The following is an 11,626-nucleotide window of genomic DNA, read 5'->3' as shown; positions in this document are numbered from 1 at the left end:
CGGCGTACTGCTCAGCAAGCCGTCCCGAGTACTCAGCAGAGAACCCTAAAGACCCTCCCGTGCGATTGTTGGCACTCAGCGAATATTTGCTATTTATTCCCCCCTTTCCCTTACTTTCTTTTTCTACTTTTTTTACGCCGCTTTCCTGCTGTAAGTGTCTTATTGCACTTTGTTTGCTCGGTTTCACTGCCTGGTCAGTTTCTTTTCCCGTCTATTAACGAGCCTAAGTCTGTGCGCTGCAGGAATTTGGGTGGATTAGGAAAAGAAATGTATGATCCATGCCTTCTGGGAGATCAGGGACTCATCTCTGGGAAATAGCATTTTTAAATTAGATACAAGAGAGTTACAGAAAATAACCTTAAAACGGGAATGGGACCTCTGGGAATAGGCGAGCTCTGAAATGAAGCGTTTAGTTGGTGTAACTGGTGATTAAGAGCTCCGGTTTTGGAGTCAGACCTCAAATCAAATTCTGCCTGGGCAACTAATTGTGTAAATGGACGAGTTCACTTAACCTCTCTAAATTTTAACTTCAACAAACTGGTTATTTAAGCTATGAAATAGCTTAAAATAATAGCTATCTCATACTTTCTGAGAAATTAATTAGGTAATTCACATAAAATCCTCATTACAGTGTCCTGGGCCATGGTAACCACTTAATAAAAATTAGCTATTAACAATACTAAGGTAGGAAATGGGAGAAAGGGGGATAAAAATTTAGAAAACATGAGGACGTGATAGAAAACAGCTGCCATTGTCATGCAATTCCGACTTACAACAATAGCTACCACTGAGGAACACAACTTCGCACCAGTTTCTGTGATTGGCATGTAACACGTGATCATATTGAATTTTCACAAACCAGGAGACAGTTAATAAAATCGCTGATTCAAGTTGAGGAAAATGAGCATCAGAACCATGAAATAACCTGCCTGAAGCTATGAGTCAAGTTAGTAGCCGAGTCAGAGCAAGCTGAGGCCTATGGCAAAATTGGCTTTTCCCACCGTGCCGAAGGTTACATCCCCTAGCAGAGAACAGAGAGAGGTAAGGGTAAAACAGCATAAAAGGAAGAAGAGAAAGAGCAGTAGGCAGAAGAAGCAATCATACCTTTAAAGCTGACTAAGAATACAAATGAATTAAAATAGTAAGTGAACCCACACAAAAGCTTTTTTGCCTTTAACTCCTGCCCCAGTGGAGTTCCTGTTCTGTGGTTCCGGCAGTCCAACCGCATTTTTCAATCATTAAATGGTATAGAAAGTGAAACAACTGAAGATACAGAAATCTAAGGTCACAACTTCCCCTTCCCACCACAATACACTCATCTGCCCAGCTTCCTGGGTTTTTTGTTTTTAATTGTTCAAACATATTACCTGTCTCCTTTTCTATGTTCCACCCAGGAAATGTCCCTTCCAGGGAATAATATTGTTGCTTATACCAATTTAACTTTACTGCATAACCACACCAGCATTTAGAATGGCAACTGGACTCATACATGTAGCTGATAAATTTTTAACACACTTTTGTTATATTGAATTTCTCTAAACAGATTTTGAACCAGGTCTTACATTATAGGCACTGGTCAGTGATGTCATAATTATACTTAAAAAAAATAAAATCTCCTGCACGTATCATAGGCAGCTTTCTTTCTCTTCTGAGCAACCAGATATTTGGCCTCTGAAGAAATGCCCCTATTGTCAATGTGATAATTGAGGTGGAGATTTCCCGCTTTCAGATACAATTGCTTTTATATCTTAGACAATGTATGCTTGGTTGCATGACAATCTAATATTGGCACCTCTTCTTTTAAATTGTAAATGGAAGATGTGTCTTCTGAAGGCCCAGTGTACTCCTTGGCTATCACGGCTATACTACCTGTCATACATGCAGAAGCACGGTTAAGTGCATACAAAGGCTAGATAACAATGAGTGCAGTTATCTAGCCACATCCCTGTGCCTTTTTGAATGAGCCAGAGTATTTCAAGTGAAATAAGTGAAAATTGCTGTAGCCACCTAGAGTCTTTGACAATGAGGGTTAAAACAGTCTTCTCTAAAGACGACAAGACCCTGTCTGCAAATGCATAGGATCTAGAGTTCCATATCTTCTCTGCTCAGTGGGAGCCTCCTTGGGTCATCCTATCAGAGTTGGCCATGCAGTCAACACAGTCTGGCTCCATTTGGAGGACACAGAGCTAATCTTGCTGGGACAAGTCCCTTTATGTCAAAGAGAAAGCTGTCTGAGATCTGCTAGCAGTAATGTAAGGGCTTGGCACCTAGCTTCCCTCACATTTTCCTTCGTTGGTGCTTCTCATCATTTCTGGGCCAATAAGAGCAGAAGTAGAAAAATGACTGAGACATAAACATGTCAGTCTAGATCTACCAGGGGTTAAAACGAATATAATGGTTAAAGCAAACTTCAGTCTATTGTCCAAGTAACAAATGTTTATTTTAGTGTGTGCTTTAAGGAAGAATATGCACTCTGTTACGTGGCGTTGAGAAATGGTATTTCTTTTATTGTTAGTGCAAATAGTCTTTGTTATTATACGTACTCAGGATTTTTTTTCCTTTGGTATAATTATCATGTTATCCCCTTTTTATAGGCAGGTGTGGAGAGACCAAATTTAGTGACTCACTCCAGACCTAGCTCTGCCACTTACTAGTTACGAGTTTATCCTGTAGGCTTCACTTTCTTGAACAAAAGAATGGCCCTAACAGAAAATGAGTCTTATTCTCTAATTATTCAGAAACACTTCTTATAAAATCTCTTTGGAAATCAACATCAGCATTGAATTGTCCTAATGATGATTCTATGTATCAAGTTCTTTTCTTTCAAATACCTAAACATGTATTTAACACAAGCTGATTAGCTGGAAATGTTCACAGGTAGTAAGTTGTTCAAAGATCAACTTTTATGGATGTTGTACTTTTATTGGGTGGGAATTTTTATGGCCAAAATGAACATCTGGTAGTGGTTGCTTCTGAAAAGTTAAAATTATTAGAGGCTTGGAGTTAACTCTTAAGAGACTTAGTCTGCCATTCATCAGATGGGTAAAGAAGAACCAAATTTACTTCTTCAGATGAAGGTTAACTTTGCCCAAGATTACTATCTCAGTACCAACATTTTTGTCTGACGATCTGAATTTCATTCAGTTAATTGCTTAAAACTTCCCCTAGGCCAGGGGAGAGGTTCATACTGTAGAGAATTTCTGTGGCCCCAACTCACATTTATTGAATTGTTCTCTAGCGTGTTGTCATTGGCAATAGTGGGGGGTATCTTAAGAATCAACCTTGGGGAAGTACGTTGTTGAACATACATTTGGCATGTTGGTCAGGGTCATTGTTTTTTAAAATTACACTGCCTGTTTTAAGATGATCCAAGGTAGAAGTTATCACTCATCTCAGATCTCAGATACAAAAATCTTGAGCTTTTCCACAGCAAATGGTTTGTTTGCATCTTATGGGTTCTGCAAATCACACAGTTGAATTTGTTTTCCTCTCTAATTGAGCCACTAGAATGCACAGAGTGGCTCACCTCTGGCAAGTATTCAGAAATGCTTATTTGTGCATTGCGCATTACAGTTATCTGTTTTTCTACCTGTATTTTCCAAAATGAGAGATGAAACTAGGGGAATTTTCAGGACAAGAATATTTAGATAACAATCAATTCTCCATGCAAAATAAGAAGTACATTCATTGATGTATTCATTCACATAATTAGCATGTATTCATCATCTACAACCAGGACCACAAACTAGGGTGCCTACATGGGTGAGACTGGTGAAATAGAGATTGACTGTGGTCACATATAAGAAGATAGAGACTGTGGCAAATAGCAGAGAGTAGGCCCACCTAAAGACATTCAAATTTACTTATTGTTAACCCTGTGCTGGCCAAAAAATACAGGTGGCCAAAAGCCTGGCAACCAGTTTGAATCCCCTGATCCATATATTAAGCTCTGTGATAAACACTGTGGATATAACACAAATATGATAGCTTCTGCCCTCCAATGGCTCACATTTTCGCTAGATGTGTAAACAGATAAACACAATAGAGTGTCAGAGTGAAGAGGCCTTGATAGTAGCACCTGCAGAGCCCAGCAAGTGGTGTAAAAAACCAGGTAGAAAATACACCAGAGAATCAGCAGAAACCGGGACCCCAGTCAGTCCCAAGTGATGAAAAAAGGGAGTCTTCATGGGTGAAACCTGGCTTACACAATTGAGATAAGTACAGACTCAACTGGCAGACAAAGATCAGTTCAATAAATGAAGGCAGCCATCTAGCAGTATTTCCATAATCTTCTACTCAATCAGAAAATCAAAATATAGACACATGTGGAGAAATAATAACCATGTCTATGGCTGAGGACATTAACAAATTTTGGACTTGACGTCTCCAGTCTGTCTTTTTGACTGGTTGGGATGTATAATTTGCATAGGTTTTCATTCATCCAGTCTCCCATTACTGCCTCTAATGATAACCTGCAAAGAAAGTACAACATCACTAATTAATGGATTGAAAAGTAGTCAGGAAATAGACAAGGTCTTATTAAGTGCATAAGGACATTTGCAAACCAACCTGGTAGGCACCTGCCTGCTTTACTGATTTTTTTTTTAGGCACGTCTTTGTAGTGACAATTGTTGCCACTTCCTGAAAAAATCCAAAGTAGAAAATAAGACAGTAAGTAATCTGACCTTAAGACTAAGTTAATTTCTTAATTTCCAGTATGTGCTAAAGTTTTTCATTTTTCCTACTGAGAAATACCCAACTATAATGAAAAATTACACATTCTCTAAAGGGCTTGTTCTTTTAAAAAGTAAACTTTGATTAGGTTGAACTTCTATTCAGCTGACTTTAAAATGGAGAAGAATAAGGAAAACCTAATTCAGTCAGCACAAAAATATATTTTAGATATTTTAAAGGGAAAGGAGTAGCTTCATTTGTTAATATCAGACATCTTCTCAGTTGTAGTTTAGAACTTTCTACAGTGACCTTTGCATCCACCTTCAGTGTGGGCTGTGACCTGCCTCTTTATCCCTGATGGTTTTTGGTGAAAGTGAGCCCTACTTGATTACTTTGCAAAATGTAGTTCTATTCCAGCACCTCTCATGTGAAAACCCTGGCTTTATATTTCAAACTATGTGTACTGCTTTCATACACATTCATTGGCAAAATATGCTCAAGGAATCCACAAAACTACGAACAGAATCCTGGCTATGTGTTCATACAGCAGATTAAACTATTCTGGGTCTCTGTGAAGTTTTGTGTCTGTAATGCCTCATTTCTGAAAGACTGTCTTCTCCAGCAATGAAAACCAATCACTTCTCTTGAGAACCAACCAAATCCCAACATCATATTGTTGCACCTGAACATGTTATTCGTATTTTAGTACATCACTGAAATACGATTTTGTTAAGCAATATTTCTTTGAGAGCTGGAAGTAAAGTAACAAGGAGTAGGCTCAGAGATCCACATTTAAAATGCACGTGGACACATTATCCTGCTGGCTGCCCATGTTCTAGGTAGTTCTAAAGTGCACATTTTAGCAAGATGTGCTCAGGGAGGCTCATGTCCTCTGCAAGATAGAAACTTCCATGGTCACTTAATGATGAAACATGGCAGGCGAATAAAAGGCAGAATTAGCAGCACCATGAAAAGTGTGACTGGAAGTCAGAAGGGTGGAAATTAAAAATGGAAAATCAAGTGATCAATGAACAGTGGGGGGAAGCAAGCTGGAATTTAAATTGGCAAGACAAAACTACTGTGGACCATCGGGACAAGAAGACCAGAAAGTGTGAAGATAAATAAGGTAGACAAGTCAAAAAGAACGGTCTGATTATATAAGTAATGATGATAATGAGCCCAATATAATCAAAGTTTGTACTATCTATAGCTGTAATGTAAGTCAGACAAGAAAATTGATTTTTTTCTTTGGAATCACACTTTCCTCGAGGTGTGGCTGTCACTGCAATTTTTTGAAATACAGCAATACTCTGCTTAATGACCTACCATTGTACCTTATCCCACTATATTATTCTCTGAGAAAATATAAAAACTCTTTAGTTCATTCCTATAAGTGCAACTCAGGTGAATGCATATGCCTATTGTTATTAAGAAGAGTATAACGTTAAAAAAGAGTTATTTGCAAGAATTAGTGTTTTGTTTTAATATGTACCATCTACCTAACATGAGCTCTCAAAATAAAATTTGCAATTATATCTGCAGAAAATATATTTTTTATTCCCCATTAATGTCTTTGTTCTTTTCTCACTTTGCCTTCTGCTCATGGCTTCCTATACATAGCCTTTGATTTACCACCTTTCCTATCACCCCATTTATTCTTTCATTTTCGAGTATCCGGCTAGATTCATTGTCAGTAACATGTGTCCAAATTCTATCTCCTCCAAAGCCCGCATAAATTACTGTCTCCTCCAGAAAGAATCCCCTCATTCCTCAACCAGAAAAGATCTCTCTCTCTCAGTAATCCCCGTAGTGGCCAGACGTGGTGGCTCACACCTGTAATCCCAGCATTTTGGGACACCAAGGCAGGTGGATCATGAGGTCAGGAGTTCAAGACCAACCTAGCCAAGATGGTGAAACCCCGTCTCTACTAAAAATACAAAAATTAGCCTAGCGTGTTGGTGGGCACCTGTAACCCCAGCTACTCAGGAGGCTGAGCCAGAGAATTGCCTGAACCCAGGAAACAGAGGTTGCAGTGAGCCGAGATCATGCCACTGCACTCCAGCCTGGGCGACAGAGCAAGACTCCATCTCAAAAAAATTAAAAAAAATAAAAAAAGAGTCCCCATAGCAATATTACCAGTTTTAAAATGCTTCATTCAAGAACAACTGCTTCTGTCTTTATAGAATACTTATTTGGAATATCTGTCTTATCTTTCAAACATTTGTTTCACAAATATTTCTGGAATACTCTGCTAGACAGTCTAGGCAGAATGCAAGCTTTCTGATTTCACACACTTGTCAACATATTAGTTATCTAGTGTTGTGTAACAAATAACCCCAAAACTTAGCTGTTTAAATCAACAAGCATTTATTATCTGAGTTTTGGTGGGACAGCTCTGGCTTAGATGGGTGCTTCTGACTCAGGACCTCCCATGAGGTCACAGTCAAGCTGTCCACCAGGGCTGCAATCATCTCAATGGCACCTGGGTCCAGAGTGTCAGCTTCAAATCTCACTCATATGGTTGTTGGTAGAACTCACTCAGTTCCTTGACAAATGGACCTCTACATAGGTGGCCTCATGTTGTGTGTCCTCATATTACGGCAACGAGTAATGAAAGAGAGAGAAATTGCAAGAGAGAGAGACCAAGATGTAAGCTACCATCATTTTATAACATAATCTTGGAAATGACGTCCTATAACTTCTGCTGTATTTTATTCACTAGATATAAATCAATAAGTTCATCAAAAATGCAATGAAAGGGAACTGCATAAGGGTGTGAACATCAGGAGGATGCAATCAATGGGGGCCAATTTAGAAACCGCCAATGACACCTAATTAGCACAACAGATATATAATAAATGTCTGATTAAAAAAACTGTTTAGAGTTTGTTGAGTTTCTCGAATCTATGTGTTTATAGTTTTCAAAATTTGATGAAAAATATTTTAGCCATTATTTCTTCAAAATTTTTATGTCCCCACCTCACCCTGCTTTTTCTATTTTTGGGTGCCTGTTACAGATAGGTTAGGCCATTTGACATTGCCCTACTGTTCACTAATACTTTGTTCATTTTTTTTCTTTTCCTCAAGCTTCTTTTCTCTGTGTGTTTCATTTTTGGATAGTTTCTATGTGTTCAAGTTGATTAATTTTTTTTCTGTAATGCCTTATCTCTGCTAATCCAATACATTTTTCATCTCAGACCTTGTATTTTTCCTTTTTAGGATTTTTACTTGTATCTTTTATATAGCTTTATAGCTTTTATTTTTCTCCTTCTTATGTTTATATTTTCCTCTGCTGAAAGTAGAGAATACATTGATAATACTGTTTTATCCCCTTTGTCTACTAATTCTATTATCAGTTTTATTTTTATTTCTGGGTTTCTTTAGATTGATTTTTTCCTACTTGTAATGGGTCTTTTTCTTCTCTACATGCCTAGTAAATTTTGATTAAGTGTCATACAATGTGAATTTTATTAGATGTAAAATTTTTTGGAAATATTATTTCTTTAAATATTAGGGGGATTTTTTTTTCTTGAATGTAGGTAAGTTACTTGGAAATAATTTGATTTTCTTGAGACTTGTTTTTAAACTTGGTTGGGTGGATCCAGAACAATCTTTAGTCCAGGTTATAACTTTTGAGGATTCTACTGCATGTGTTAGCTCTTTCCTTACTGCCTTATGGGAACTTGAACTATTCTTAGCCCTGTATGAACCTCAAGGATTGTTCCACCTGCTTCTTTCGGGTGGTTACCTGAAATACATTAGCTAATTGGTATTAAGCTAAACATTGAGAGAAATTCTTTGTTGATAGAGCTCTTTCTGTCTCTCTGGGGAGGGCGGCAGATGTTTCCTCTCTATACTCTCTCCCACAAATGATGGCCACGTTGGCCTTTCTAATCTCTCCTCAACTGAGAAAAGCCACCAGGATTTTCTGGATGTTCCTATCCCTGAGCCGTGCCCTGGAAACTTTACAGTCAGCTGAAGATACTGTAGGACTCATTTCATTTATTTCCCTATTCTTAAACTTCACAGTACTACATTGTCTGTTGTTTAATACCTGAAAATGCTATTGTTTTATATGTTTGGGTTGGTTGTTGTTGTTGCTAAATGTAGGAAGACAAATTCAGCCCCTTTTAGTCCATCATGGTCAGTAGCTGAAGTCTAATCCTACAGACATTTGGCTCAATTTCAAACATTTAGCCTCCCAGAGACCTGTATGACATTTATTCTTCGTGAGAGAAGAGACTTGACTAAACTTTTTATAGCTGACAGAGACAGGTACTAGGAGTCAGAATATCTGAGTTCATAACTTGGCTCTTCAGAAAATTATAGTGGCATTTTCCAGGCAATTTCCTGAAGAGATTAGACCAAATCAAAGATTCTTAGTATTTTAATTCAAGAAATTTACTGTATTACTATTATTATTTTCAATTTGGTTACCTTGAATATCTTACTGGCAGCTTAGATAAGTTGGTCCAGCCCCAAAATTCTTATAATGCCACAAATACTCAGTCAGGGGTCTGATGGCTATAACGTCTGTGTTGATCCAATTCCAGCCAAAAGCAAAGCAGCAGCATCTTAGAAAGCCTATGCAGTTTTATTATGGGAAACTGTCTACTTCCATACCTCCATTAAGAGTAAGCCTTTATAGATCTAGCACCTAAATTTTATAAATCTTTTCCTCAATACTAAATAGTATCTTTGCAAAAGAAGTAATAACTCAAGACTGCACACAGGGATCACCACTCTCAATATTGACCAGTCTTTTTAAACATCAACCAGGCAGATTTCCTGGTCTCAATGATACCAAGCAAAATTTCTCTGTCAAGACACTGCTCCTCATTCTCTTTGAAATATGCCAAGGATGAACTGATTTTTCCTTAAAACACTTGGACAAGATCTCATTGCATTCTAGATTAATATAACCTGAAGTAATTTGGAAATGAGGCTACCAAGCATAAAGTCACTGAGCAACTTTATCTTTCAAGGTAACTGGCAAATAATCAAAGACATAGCTCATGATCCAAAGCACTCTTACGCATCTTTCATTTGTAAGTGGAAAAAAGGTACAACAACAGCATCAAAGGGTTTCTCAAAAGTGGCAGGTTCTCTATTACTATGCTCAGATGAGTAACTTCCTTACCTGCAAGTTGTCTTTGACTGACCGTGTTCCTGTTCATTCCAAATCCAGTTCAGTGTCTCCTATTATATAATAGGACCTTATCACTTCTAGAACCACCTGCAGCATAAACAAAATCAGCCATGTAAATTTCCATTTCAAATTAGCTCTCTTTCCTAATTTATCTATGTATTTTAATGGAATCACTGTTTAAGCTTTGGCTGATCATTTCTTTTTCTACTTACCTAATGTATTCTATCATCTGAACAACAGTGTTAAAAATTTGAGTGTCTAGAAACTTATACTAGGCTTTGTTTGCTTTTTGGCCAACAATGGGGAGATAATATGGTCATGTTGAGAACTTAAGCAATAACAAGTAAATAAACTAACAGAACCTGCTTAGTATAGTGTATGTGCTCAAGCTACTTATTCACTGAGGATGACCTTAAGCAGTTTAACATCCCTTATATGTGACTTGGAAAGAGTGTCTACATCAAAGGATTAGTGTGAGGATAATACATATTTTGAGTATGTCTAAGCCAAGTCAGATTCTCAAGAAATTTAACTGGTGGATGTGGTAGTGATTATAATGGTGATGATGATGATAAAGTTCATGCATGTAAGTAACCCTTGTCTCCATTATTGAGGTTTTTCAGCATTTTATTATGAAGAAAATCTCAAACATACAGTAAACATGGAAGATTTACCATGCAAACCTGTATATCCACCACCTAGATTCTACTACATATTTTGTTGCATGCCTATTCAACCATCTAGCCCTCTATCCATCGGCCAATCTGTTTAATTTTGAAAGATTGAAAAGTAAACTGCAGACATTATTATGCACACATACACGCTGCATGTGTAGTATTAACTACAGTTCAGTATTTTTCTTTCAGTGTAAATGTTATATACATTCGCATGATCATCAGTGTAAAGTCACTGTTTTGATGAAATAATGTACTTATAGTATCAAGATACAGGACATTATCTTCACCCCCCCAAAGTTACTTTAAAGCCGTTACCCTGGCAATTCCCCTCCATACACACATATTCACACAAACACACAGCGGCCTCACTTCTTACTTTTTATTTCAGGATTAGTTTTGCCTGTTCTGGAATTTCAAATAAATGTACTCTTTTGTGTAAGGTTTTCTTTTTTTCACATCATTTAATGTTATTGAGATTCATTCATTTTGCTGTGTGTATCAGTAGTTTGTAATTTTTGCCAAGTGATAGTTTATTGTATGACTATATCATAGTTTGTTTATCTGTTTGATTGACGAACACTTGGTTGTGCTCATTTTGGGGATGTTATGAATGAAATTACTATGCACACTTTTTTATAAATTTTACTTTAAGTTCTGGGATACATGTGCAGAATGTGCAGGCTTTTATTTTTTTATTTTTTATTTATTTATTTATTTTTTGACAGAGTTGCTTTGTCGCCCAGGCTGGAGTGCAGTGGCATGATCATATATATGTGCCATGGTGGTTTGCTGCACCTATCAACCTGTCATCTAGGTTTTAAGGCCCACATGCATTAGATATTTGTCCTAATGCTCTCCCTCCCCTTGACCCCACCCCCCGACAGGCCCTGGTGTGTGATGTTCCCCTCCCTGTGTCCATGTGTTCTCGTGGTTTAACTCCCACTTATGAGTGAGAACATGTGGTGTTTGGTTTTCTGTTCCTGTGTTAGTTTGCTGAGAATGATGGTTTCCAGCTTTATCCATGTCCCTGCAAGGGACATGAACTCATTCTTTTTTATGGCTGCATAGTATTCCATGGTGTATACACACCACATTTTCTTTATTCAGTCTAACATTGATGGGCATT

Source organism: Pan troglodytes, chromosome 16, assembly GCF_028858775.2.
Source record: "Pan troglodytes isolate AG18354 chromosome 16, NHGRI_mPanTro3-v2.0_pri, whole genome shotgun sequence".
NCBI lineage: Eukaryota > Metazoa > Chordata > Mammalia > Primates > Hominidae > Pan > Pan troglodytes.
Note: the sequence above shows the minus strand (reverse complement) of the source record.